At 41.0% G+C, this 11,239-nt stretch overlaps 1 pseudogene; it reads right to left on the bottom strand.

Moving 5' to 3' along the window:
* Positions 1–9,058: 9,058 nt before the first annotated feature.
* LOC102860749 lies at positions 9,059–9,898 on the bottom strand (annotated as a pseudogene).
* Between the last annotated feature and the right edge of the window lie 1,341 nt (positions 9,899–11,239).

Below are 11,239 nucleotides of genomic sequence, written 5' to 3'. Positions count from 1 at the left end.
AGATTGTTAATAGATCTTCCACCAATCCTGATGCCACAATTTCTCCTCATAGAGCCGAGCCTCCCGGATAATCTGCTCTGCCTACATGTTGAAAAGCTATGGAGTGACCTTCCCTGTCCTTTGTGATGGTTTTTGCATTAAATTTTATTTTATCAGAGATTAATATTAATATTGCTACTCCTTCTCTTTTCTGGTTGCCATTTGCTTCATACACTTTTTTCCCTAGTATTTTATTTTTAGTCTTCCTTTGTCTTCACTTTTCAGATGTGTCTCTTGTAGACTGTCTATTGATGGATTTTGGTTTTTTTATCGAATCTGCTACTCTTTTTTCTCTCAAATGGTGCATTTAAACCATTCACATTCAGTGTGATTGTTTAGAGGCACAGTTTTATTGCTGTCATTGTGTTGAGTTCTTTTTGGTGTTGTTGCTAGTTACTTTGGTCCATTCTGCTTTCTGTGGAACTTTTGTAAGAAGGATGTCTCTCAGTGTTTCCTGCAACACCGGTCTTGCTTTTACAAACTCCCTTAGGTTCTGCTTTTCTGGAAATATCTTGATCTCTCCTTTATATATGATGGACAGTTTTGCTGGTTACAATATTCTTGGTTGATAGTTGTGTTCTTTGAGTGTTTGATATATGTATTTTCACTGTCTTCTTGCTCACATGGTTCTGCTGAGAAATTATCACTTAATCCTGTCTTATCTTTCTTATAGGTCACTCTTTGTTTCTTTCAGAATTCTCTCCTTATCTTTGGTTTTGGCAAATTTGACTATAATATGCTTTGATGTTTTTCTTTAGGGGTCTATTCTATATGGTGTTCTCTCAACTTCTTGAATATATATTCTCTCATTCTTCATTAAACCTAGGTAGTTTTCATCTAGTAATTCTTCCACAACTTTTTTGGTGCCTTTACTTGCTTCTTTCTGTTCTGGGATTCCGATGATGCACATGGTATTTCTCTTGATAGTGTCCCACATTATTCTTATATTTTCTTATTTTTCCTTCCTTTTTGATTCTGTTTTTTGCTCTAGAAGATCAGTGGTGACAATTCTATCTTCTCTTTCACTGGTTCTGTGTTCCATCTATTTAACTCTGTTCATATGTCTCTCTGTCATGTTGACAGCATCTGAGACATTGGAATTCATATTTTGCATCATGGTTTCTTGCTTTTCCAGAGCCTCTAATGCCTCATTTGTTTTATCTGTATTGTTCTGAATTATTTTTTAAGCTCCTTTTGGTTTTTGCTTACCATGTCCTGTAACTCTTCAAGTTGTCTTTCACCCATTGAAACTATTTAATCATTGTTCTTTTAATTTTTTTTCTAGCTCCGAGAGATCCATTGATACTTTGTTACTTTTGGGGGGTGAGCTCTTCCTTTGCTCTTGTGCAGGGGGCGAGTTAGCTTGCTTCTTTCGTGACATTGCTGCTGTAGAGTTTTTCATGGTTGATGAGATGATAGTGTTTTGATCTGAAGTCACTGCTACAGAAAAGGGTGTGGCAGTCACACTGAACTTCTGAAGCAAGGCCAGTTTCTGTTCAGGGCCAGTGTAAGTGGCCTCATCTGTTGGATAATTGTTGCAGCTTAGTCAGACCAAAGTGTTCCAGATTAAAGGCCATTAGTTAACTGGATATGAGGATATGTGAGGCTGAGTAGGAGGTGGGCATGGGCAAGGCAGACACATATGCATGCATATGCCAGGCATGCATGCATACAGATGCTAATTGGGTGGGCACCCATGGGAACCTCACTCAGATTCAACCTGTCTAGGTGGGCACATGCAGGGACCTGACTCACATTGCAGCTGTTTGTCTCATGTCCAGTGGGGCTAGCTGTCCAGGTGGGCACATGTGGAAACCTCACTTAGGTTGCAGCTGTCCAGCTCACACATGATGGGGCTTGTGTCTGGCTGGACTGGCACCCAGCTGGGCTGGTGTGCAGTGGGGCTAGAGCACGAATCCAGCAGGCGTAGCATGCAGTTTTGGCAGGGATGGGGTGTGGTTCTGGCCTCAAACTTTTTTTTTAAAGAAAGCAACAACAAAACAAAAGTCACTATGGAGTATAATTGTACTGTGACTTCTCACAATCCCTAGATGTTGTTGGCTGAGGGAGCTGGTGGTGGTGGTTTTAGATAAAGAAGATAAAGCAATTGAAAAAGATATGTACATTGATTCTGGACCCTTGAAGCTTACATATTAAGGCAAAGTCAATCAAGGAAAAAAAACCAATAAAAAACAACAACCCACCAAAAACACCCCCAACTAACAAAATAACACAAAAATGGTCTATATGACTAGTATAAACTCAAACTTTCTGCCATGGAGTCAGTTGCAACTCATAACTGAGCCTCCTTATGGTGTCCAAGGTTGTAAATAGTTTAAGGTAAAAAAGGCTCAGAGAACCGGGAAAAGTGAAACAGAAGAGTTTATTAGTGACACTCAGGGCAGGCTAGAGAAAGGCAGAGTCAGGCAGCAAAGTTACCAGTGAGGAAAATTACAGGCTAAACTTTATAGGTAGGGGTTGGGGGTAGCGTGGTCAAACCAGTGGTCAGTTCTCCGTGGAGAAAGTTGATTGGATGCCCTTTGTTAGTTCCTAATGATGGAGCTGCTCTGTCATGCAAGATGTGGTTGATGGCTGGGTTTCCTTCTGATTGGCCAAAGTCGTCTTACACCAGGTAGATTGGAATGTCTCTCAGAAGGTGCTGTCAGCACAAGATACCGCCATCAGCATGAAATGCTGCCCAGCGCCCAAGTGGCCTTTCATTCCAGCCTTTTTGGTTACATAGGGGTGACATAGTCTCTTTGGCTACTTCCTGCTGAATGGGGGTGGCGAATGGGGCTGGCTGATGGGCTGGAAGGATGTTCACTTGGGAGCTAGGAATATGGGTGGAGCAGCATTTGGTTTACTGTGACTCGAGAGATTTCCTGGATGTGGTTCTGTAAAAACTTATAAAAACAAGAAGCAACCATTAATAAATACTACCAAACTATTAAGATAGCACCAAGAACTGGGGCTTGACAGGTGGAGTTTGCCACCACCTTGGTTGTGTATTTTGTAGGCCTCTTCCCTTTTTTTAGCTCTTCTTCTTTGAGTAAAGTATCAATGTTTTCCTCTACTATACCACTTTCATTGATATAATAGCAGCGTTGCTGATTGAGAAAGATAGCGGTGCTGTCCTTATCAGCTGTGAGCAAGTGCAGAGCTCATATGTTCTGCAAGACTACTTGAGCAAGAGAAGTGATCTGTTGCTGCAGAGAGGCCAAAGAATTGGCTGAGGCATCTACAGCTATTTGTAGTTGTTTTAATTCTGCTGAGGTTATTAGGGAATGACCTAGGACACTACTACCTACACCTACAGCAACCAGAGACGATGCTAGGGAGAGCCCTGCCAGTACAGGAAGGAATACTGCTCATTTAGGGCAGTAACTGTAGAGTGAGTCAAAGAGGACTGAGAGTTCTTCACATCTGTATATCATGAGCTGAGGTACTAATATGGTTGGAACACCGGGGAATGAGGATGAGGTATTAATTTGTTTATAGATAGTGAAGTTGCACCAGAAAAATTCTCCAGGGGGAGCATATATATTTCCTTACAGTGTTGTGGTAGTGTTACAGGTACCTGAGGGAGAGGAGGATGAGGTATAGCAATGAGCATAGCAGGTATCTGCATTAGGATGGAACAAGGAAACAGAGTATAAGGGGCTTTTTCAAGGATGAGTAGTGGTTTGTATGGTATAGTTGAAGGCTGAAGAGAGGGGTACTGCTAAGAGTGGAGAGTGGTCCAAATAGGCACAGAGAAAGTAATCAGTGATACCTTATACTTCAGTGTGATTAAGTAGGAAAGCTCCTTGGAGGATTAAGGGTAATGAAGAAAAAGATTGACTGGCCTGTGGGTTTAAAGCTGATTATTCTTGCTGGGAGATGCTATTAGAAAGGTCAGCTAGTTGTTTAGCAGTGTCACTAACTGGTAGGACTATTCGCGTGTAAGTTTCCGATAGCTTATGGACTCGGAATATAGGAGTTTTGCAAGGAGAGTTAGTGAGAATTAAGAGGCCTTGGCTAAGGAGCCGGGAAATGATAGGAAGCAGGCCACATCTGTGAGTAACAGAGATTGGAAACTGAGAATGAGAAAGGAATAGCGTAGGGTGTTTTTTTTTTTTTTAGAAATGCGTATAGGTGTGTGGTGAGAAACAACTACAGGTTTTGAAGTGTCCCATGCAATTGAGTCTACTACAGAAGGGGGGAGGGGTAGCTTGCTGTTTGGGGAAGTAGTCAGGTGAGAGATGAGAGGAAGCAGGAGGGAAACGTTTGTAGAAGGAGGAAAAATAAGAGGTATAGAGATGGTTGCTTGGAGTGATTGTAAGATGTCTCGACCTAATGGGGGCAGGGCAGGAAGGCATAACTAGGAAAGAGTGCATGAAAGGTGTATTGTCAAGAGTATAGGGCAAAGGGGAAGTTTGACGTGGAAAAGTGGGTTTGCCATCAATCCCCGTGACTGCAACTTGGGAAGGAGTAGTAGATGTTCATTGAAATGAAAAATAAACAACCTAAATTTTAAAAAAATCATAAATTCTAAACAAAAAAAAAAAGGTGGGGAGGACGGAGTAGGTAGCCCCCTTGTGTAGTAAAAAAGGTATAGACTTACCTACTACCAATATGGCTACGTGAAGCTCAGCGAGGGTGATAGGGGTCCCTGAGGCTGGGCTTGTCAATTTTCATCTGCAAGATCCAGGAGTTCCAGGGGCGGGACTGCCTCATAGGTGGTGGTAGCTCACTATGGCCATGCACAGCGAGTGACTGAGCCACAGTTGTGCAGTTGCTCCACCAATGACCTGGGTTTTTGTTTTGTTTTGTTTTGTTTTTTTTGCATGCTGAGCATTGCTTGGTTGGCTGTCGTGGCTGTGGGCACATTCTGGCCCAGTGGCCATCCAGGCCACACTTGATGCAGGCTCCTGGTGGACCAGTATTGCGCCTGAGACCCTTCTTCCCCTGTTGCACTGGCCGAAGGGCTGCCACTATGGCTTGGGTTTAGAATGCCACCTGCTGGTGCATACGAGCTTGCCTAGCTCCCTGGAATTAAAAACCTTAAAAGCCATATTTACCAGTTCATTGATTGGGCTTTGAGGGGAATTTTCAGCCTTCTTGAGTTTTTTCCAAATATCTGGAGCTGACTGAGTGATAAATTGAGTAACTAGGACTGTAGAGCCAGGAGCAGTGGTAGGGTCTAAGCAAGTGTATTATGTGAAGGTTTCAGTCATGTTTAAAAATACAGCTGGATTCTCATGAGGGCCTTGGGTAATTTCTTGAAGCATGTTGTAGTTAATAACTTCTTTGAGTGGTGATCTGCATGCCCATTAAAAGACATTGGACCATGTGGTCTCGCTAGTGTATACTGTCTTGGCCCTGTTGATAATTCCAGTTTGGCTCAATGTCTGGGACAGCAGTGACACCTACTGTCATAGTTTGGTCAGTAAGGTGCACTTTATCCTCATGTGCATGAGGGGCTATTAAAATGCACTCTTTTTCAACAGGAGTGAAAGTAGAAGTGAGAATGACATGAAGATCATGCCAAGTTAGATCATAAGCTTGAGTAAGATAGAAAAACTCCTTATGATACTGAGTGGGATTTGCAGAAAAAGAACAGAGGTGCTTTTCTATAGCAGAAAGATAGGACGGGGGAAAGGAATATGAATCCGAACCATACCCTTCGCTCCGGCCACTTCATGGAAAGGACAAAGGAGGTCAGTGGCTTTATCAGGCAAGGGGAAGTTGGGAGCATTAGAGCTGAGTGGAGGGGGGTGTCATGGGAGTGAGTGTGAGAGCTAACCAGAGAGGGAGGGGTAGCGCTGTTTGGTTGGGGGTAGGGAGGCGGTGTCAGGGGGAGGGGTTGGAGTGGCTTGAAGTGGAGAACTTAGATCTTCAGGCATGTCAAAAGAGGAAGAGAAGGAAGAGGGAGCTGAGGGAGGTTCAGTAGAAGGCAGAGAAGAAAGAGGGCTTTTTCAGGCTAGAAGAACTTGAGCAATGGACCAGTTCGGACACAGTTCTGGGTGAGAGCAAAGAAACCAGAAGGCTTGAGCATATGGTATCTCTGAGTCTTTACTGAGACAGTGGCAATAATTGTCGATTGATGTAAGCAAACTATAGTCTAAGGTGTCACTTGATGGCCAATGAAGCCTGTCATCCATTTGGTATTGAGGCCAGGAAACAGTATAAAAGAAGATGAGAGGCTTCTTCTGTAGGTTTAACTGGTCTCAGACCTTAGGCCAGTGAGAAAGTAAACACCCAAGTGGTGTCTTGGGGTCAGATTTGGAGGATTGTGAACCCACTTTCGCCTTGTCCCGGGGCAAAGTTTGGAGAAAGTTTAGCGTCCCAGCACTTAGTCCACACAAAACAAAAAGGAGTTTAGCTGCTGGAGGCCTGGGGTGTCCCGTCAGACCCACAGAGCTCAGGGGCCGAACCTGACTCAGCAGGACACAGAAAGCCTTGGAGTGCACCACAGGCAAGGGGTCACAGATCACTTACCACGGACGGCTGCTGGCAGGAACAGCAAGGTCCAGAGGAGGAACCTATTCAAGGCTTGGTTCTCGGTAGAAGAGCAGCTTCTAAGAGCTGCTTCTAAGAGGCACCTACTCCTCCTGGATTTTGGCACCAGGATGTAAGTTTAAAAAAGTGCAGAGAACTGGGCCAAGTGAAACAAAAGAGTTTATTAGTGGCTCTTGGGGCAGATTTAATGTCTGAGGCCAGAGATAGGCAGAGTTAAGCAACAAAGTTACCAGTGAGGAAAATTACAAATAGCTTTGGAGGTTGCTGCCACTTGTGAATTCAAACAGCCAGCGTTGCATGGCCTTTACATTAGCAGCACAACTCAGTACAGACTATGCCAACAGAGCCCCTTTATTTATTATATTGTTGTTTAGTAAACCATGAAGTGACCTATGACTCATAATGACCCTCCGAACAACCAATCTGCATAACACAGGTTATGATGAATCTTCCTCTGTTCCTGATGTCACATCTTCTTCATAAAGTCTAGCTTCTTGAACGATTTGTTCAGCATACAGATTGAATAAGCATGGTGAAAAGATATAGCCCTGATGCACACCTTTCTTGATTTTAATCTATGCAGTATTCCCCTGCTCTGGTTGGACAATAGTTTCTTGGTCTAGGTATAGATTTTTCATGAGCACATTTTAGTATTCTGAAATTCCCATTCATCTCAATTTTATCATATACTTTGTATGATCCACACAGTCAAATGCTTAGCATAGTCAAAAAAACACAGACATACTTCTGGTCGTCTCTGATTTCAGCCAAGATCCATCTGACATCAGCAGTGCTAATGCTGGTGCAATGGCTTCTTTTAAATCCAGTCTGAATTTCTGTTCTGTTTTTTTTGTTTTTCTAGCTGTTTTATAATAATTTTCATAAAGTTTTACTTTCCATATTAATGATGTTGTTCTATAATTTCCAGATCCACACCTTTCCTCACAATGGGAACAAATATGGATTTGTTCTGGTTAGTTAACTTTATAGCTGTTCTCCAAATCTCCTAGTATAACATACTGAGCATGACTTGGCTGCATCTGTTTGTTGAAACATGTCAATTGATAATCAATCAATTCCTGGGAATTTTTTGCTAATGATTTCAATGGAGCTTGAATTTTACTTCATCATGATTGGTATTTGATCATATACTACTTTTTGAAATTATTCTGAGTGCCAATTATTTTTATACAGTAATGGGGGGCGTGGGAGAGAGAGAGAGAGAGAGAGAGAGAGAGAGAGAGCAAGCTCCAAATCCCACAAGAAACTCTTTAACTAAAATATTCTGTCAGAGCATTGCATTGAGTACAAGCTCCTTGGCCACCAGATTTGGCATTGGATGACGGCCTCCAATAGAAAGCCATGACCTTGAGCATTGTTGTCTCCTTGCAGCAATGGTGGAGTTTATAGGGTCTGACAGATGCCTGCTGTCAACACTCCCAGCAGCTGGGACAACAGATCTTTCAGTGAAAGTACATATGGAAGGCAAATATGTATATAGATTGTTGTATCCAATAAACGCTTAAAAATTGTGGTGGAATCATGAATCTATTTTTCACAAAGTGAAAACCATACATCACAGAAATAATTGGGCCAGAGGAAAACAAGTTAACCAGATATCACTTTATCATTCTTTCCCCTCCCTCCCCCGTGTACACATTTAGTTTTATTGTAAACTTGTACAATTTTAACGTTTAAAACTGAGCATCATCTTTTCTTTCCAGTGAAACAAAAAATTTAAAAATAAACAGGAACAAAATTATAATAGAGAATGTCAATTCCAAATAAGATCCTACAGGTTCTGCTGATTCTCCCATCGAGTGGCAGGGCTCAAGTCATCATTAGGAGAGAATTTTATTTTAAAAGTGTCAACTTAAACTGCAAGGACATCCGTTAAACATCACAATTAAACATGCCAAAGGAGAAGCCATGTTGTCCAAAATGCCCACTTAACCCACCCAAACATCTCAAACCCACCCTTTGCTGACCTCCTATAACCCCATTTTTTTAAAAGTTTTTTTTCTTCTTTTTTTTAAACAAGAGAAAGTAGACAGATACATGTTGGTAAATGCTAACTGTCCATATTCACATAGAGACACAGTGTAATCTCTGAGACCAATATACAGAGAGAGGAAAAATGCTAGAATTCTATGCACTACTACACAGGGGCCTAGCACCCTCCAGCTTCCAGCAGAGTGAAGGGAGCAGAAGGTTTTTCTTTTTTCCCATAAAGCATGGTGGTGGTGTGTTGATTCCATATTTCTGTTGTTACGGGAAGGGATAAAAAATTTGGAACAGAAAGGGGTAGAGATTCTTTTCCCACTGTATTCTGTTCAAGGTATTTTCCCCAAATTTAAAGTTGAGAACCATGGTGTAAAGGAGAGAAAAGAGACCTCAAGAACAGGGTGACTGAGCACAAGAAGAGAGGGGAGGAAAAAATAAAACAAAACAACAAAAGACTGCAACTTGCTCCCAGGGACTGAAGAAAATTAAAAAAGGTTGGAATCCATCAGTGTTCTTAGTCATCTTCTCCTTCATCTTCCTCTCCTTCTTCTCCCTCATCATCATCTTCATCTTCTTCCCCTTCATCTTCATCCCCTTCTTCATCAATATCTTCCAAACCTTCTTCTTCATCATCATCATCATATTCTTCTCCTTCTCCATCATCCATTTCTGGAACCAAATAGTGCTGTAATGGATTTGGCCAAATACCATCTTTTATGACCGCTCCTAATTCATCTGCACCAGCATCAGAATGATCAGTGAACCAAGTAAAGAAGCTCTCTGGTTCTTCATGCTGTCTCTTTCTGCTGGCTTTATTCTGCGTTTGACTTGAATGTTTCATCAAGCCCTTTCCAGATTTCCATTTAATGTCAGTTGATTTTGAGGATGGATCACCACTCTCATTCAAATGAAACTCTTTGGAGAGAATTTTATTTTCGAAGTAAGGATTTTCATCAAAATAAAAATCTATTCTGTAACCTGATTTAATATCTTCAAATTCCATCACTTCAACTCTGGTCAAATAATGTAGTGCCTCTTCATCTTCCTCCCCAAGCAATGCAGACACTTGTGGATGGTTGACAAATGTTGTTACTCAAAAATTTGGGATTTTGGCAATCAACTCTGACCTCTTCTGAAAGAATGGTTGGCGGAGTTTGTTATATTTCTGTTCTACTTTCAAAATCTCCTCACTGGCTTGTTCATTAAGTCTGTCTATTTCATTTTGTACTTCATCAATATGTTCAATTGCTTCCTGCTGTTCTTTTTCCCCCTTTGGCAAGTTCACAGAGGCCATTTCCTGCAGGCAGCGTTTTTTCGTTTGTGGCTGGAGGGAAGACTGGCATTTTGGGGCCATGCTGCAAGCAAAGTCTAAGTACTAGAGGAATCAGATACTTGTCCTACAAATATTTTACAGAGTCGCAGCTGCACTGATTTAAGTCGGCTCCCCACTTTACCATTCTTAATATTGGTTTTAAAAGTGATCCTTGACTCCAGTGAATTTTTGAATCTCAGCTCTTTGCTGGGCAAGATATTGGCACCTGGAAGGGAAGTGATAGTCACACAGTGCTTTGGACCCTGTAACTCCCTCTTTAAATACATATTATAACAATTATTTGATGTAGTGGAATGATTCTGGATTTGAATGAGCAATTTTAGATTGAATTCTTTGTTTCCAAAGCCATTTGCATTTTGCCTCAGAAAGATCTTATTCTTAATATATTTATTCTCAAATGGTCTGCTAATCATGCACTATTGCTCAGAAGGGAATGTTTTCCAACTAAGTCAGATATTATGAGGTGTACATAACTATAACATTGGAAATCTGGGCTAATTTTGGTGAATGTGGCTTGAGTTAGAGAAATGGCAATGCAAATGTGTTTCACTGCTTCCACTTTTTAATGGTGTTGGAATTTTGTTTTGGAACAGTGCCTCAGATAGTCAGCCATCTATATAGTCATCCTTTGTTTTGGATCCAATGTAGAATTATCTGCATTGATTAGTTTTTTCCCCTCTCAATTAATGTTGATTCTCTTTGATTTTGAAAAGAGTTCTTTATCCACCCCTAGTCTTTGTGATAAATGGTCATTGACTTTCATATTTTGGCCATGCATAAAATGTTGAATGAAATATTGATATAGTTTTTAATATTGCTAAGGACAGAGTGACATGTGCATAGAGTAATTTAATTTCCTGAATTTGGATTATCCTTATTTCTTTCCTTCCATTCTTTTCCCTTCAGACATTTTATGAATACCTATTAAGGGTTATGAAGTTTACTAAGTTCTGGGTAGGAGGGGAGAGGATAAGTTTTTAGAAAGTTGTATAGTAATTAAATTTAATATAAATGAGACTATCAATCATGACTTGCTACTGCAGGCTCACTAAATACCTCCTACATACTGAAAACTGTATTACACACTACCAATTTTATACAGATACATGATGCATTCTATTTATATGCTATCTTATTCAGTTTGGAGAGAGATAATATCTTAAGATTATTCACCAGATTTTGAGCAAATCAGAGTAACTGAGCAGCAGCTGGGTATAGGTGATGACAGCTTATGAAAGTAGATGGTGACGAAAATGTATTTGGATGTTATCTTGCAGACAATGAGAGTATATGTAATATCTTTGGGACAGTGGGATGACTTAAAAATATTGCTCTGATACACAGAATGAATTGAAGATGTTC

The sequence above is a fragment of the Elephantulus edwardii genome, unplaced genomic scaffold (genome assembly GCF_000299155.1).
Source record: "Elephantulus edwardii isolate Elephantulus edwardi_28Jun2011 unplaced genomic scaffold, EleEdw1.0 scaffold00040, whole genome shotgun sequence".
Taxonomy (NCBI): Eukaryota; Metazoa; Chordata; class Mammalia; order Macroscelidea; family Macroscelididae; genus Elephantulus; species Elephantulus edwardii.
The sequence above is the reverse complement of the archived record's forward strand: the minus strand, read 5'-3'. Positions and strand labels throughout refer to the sequence as shown.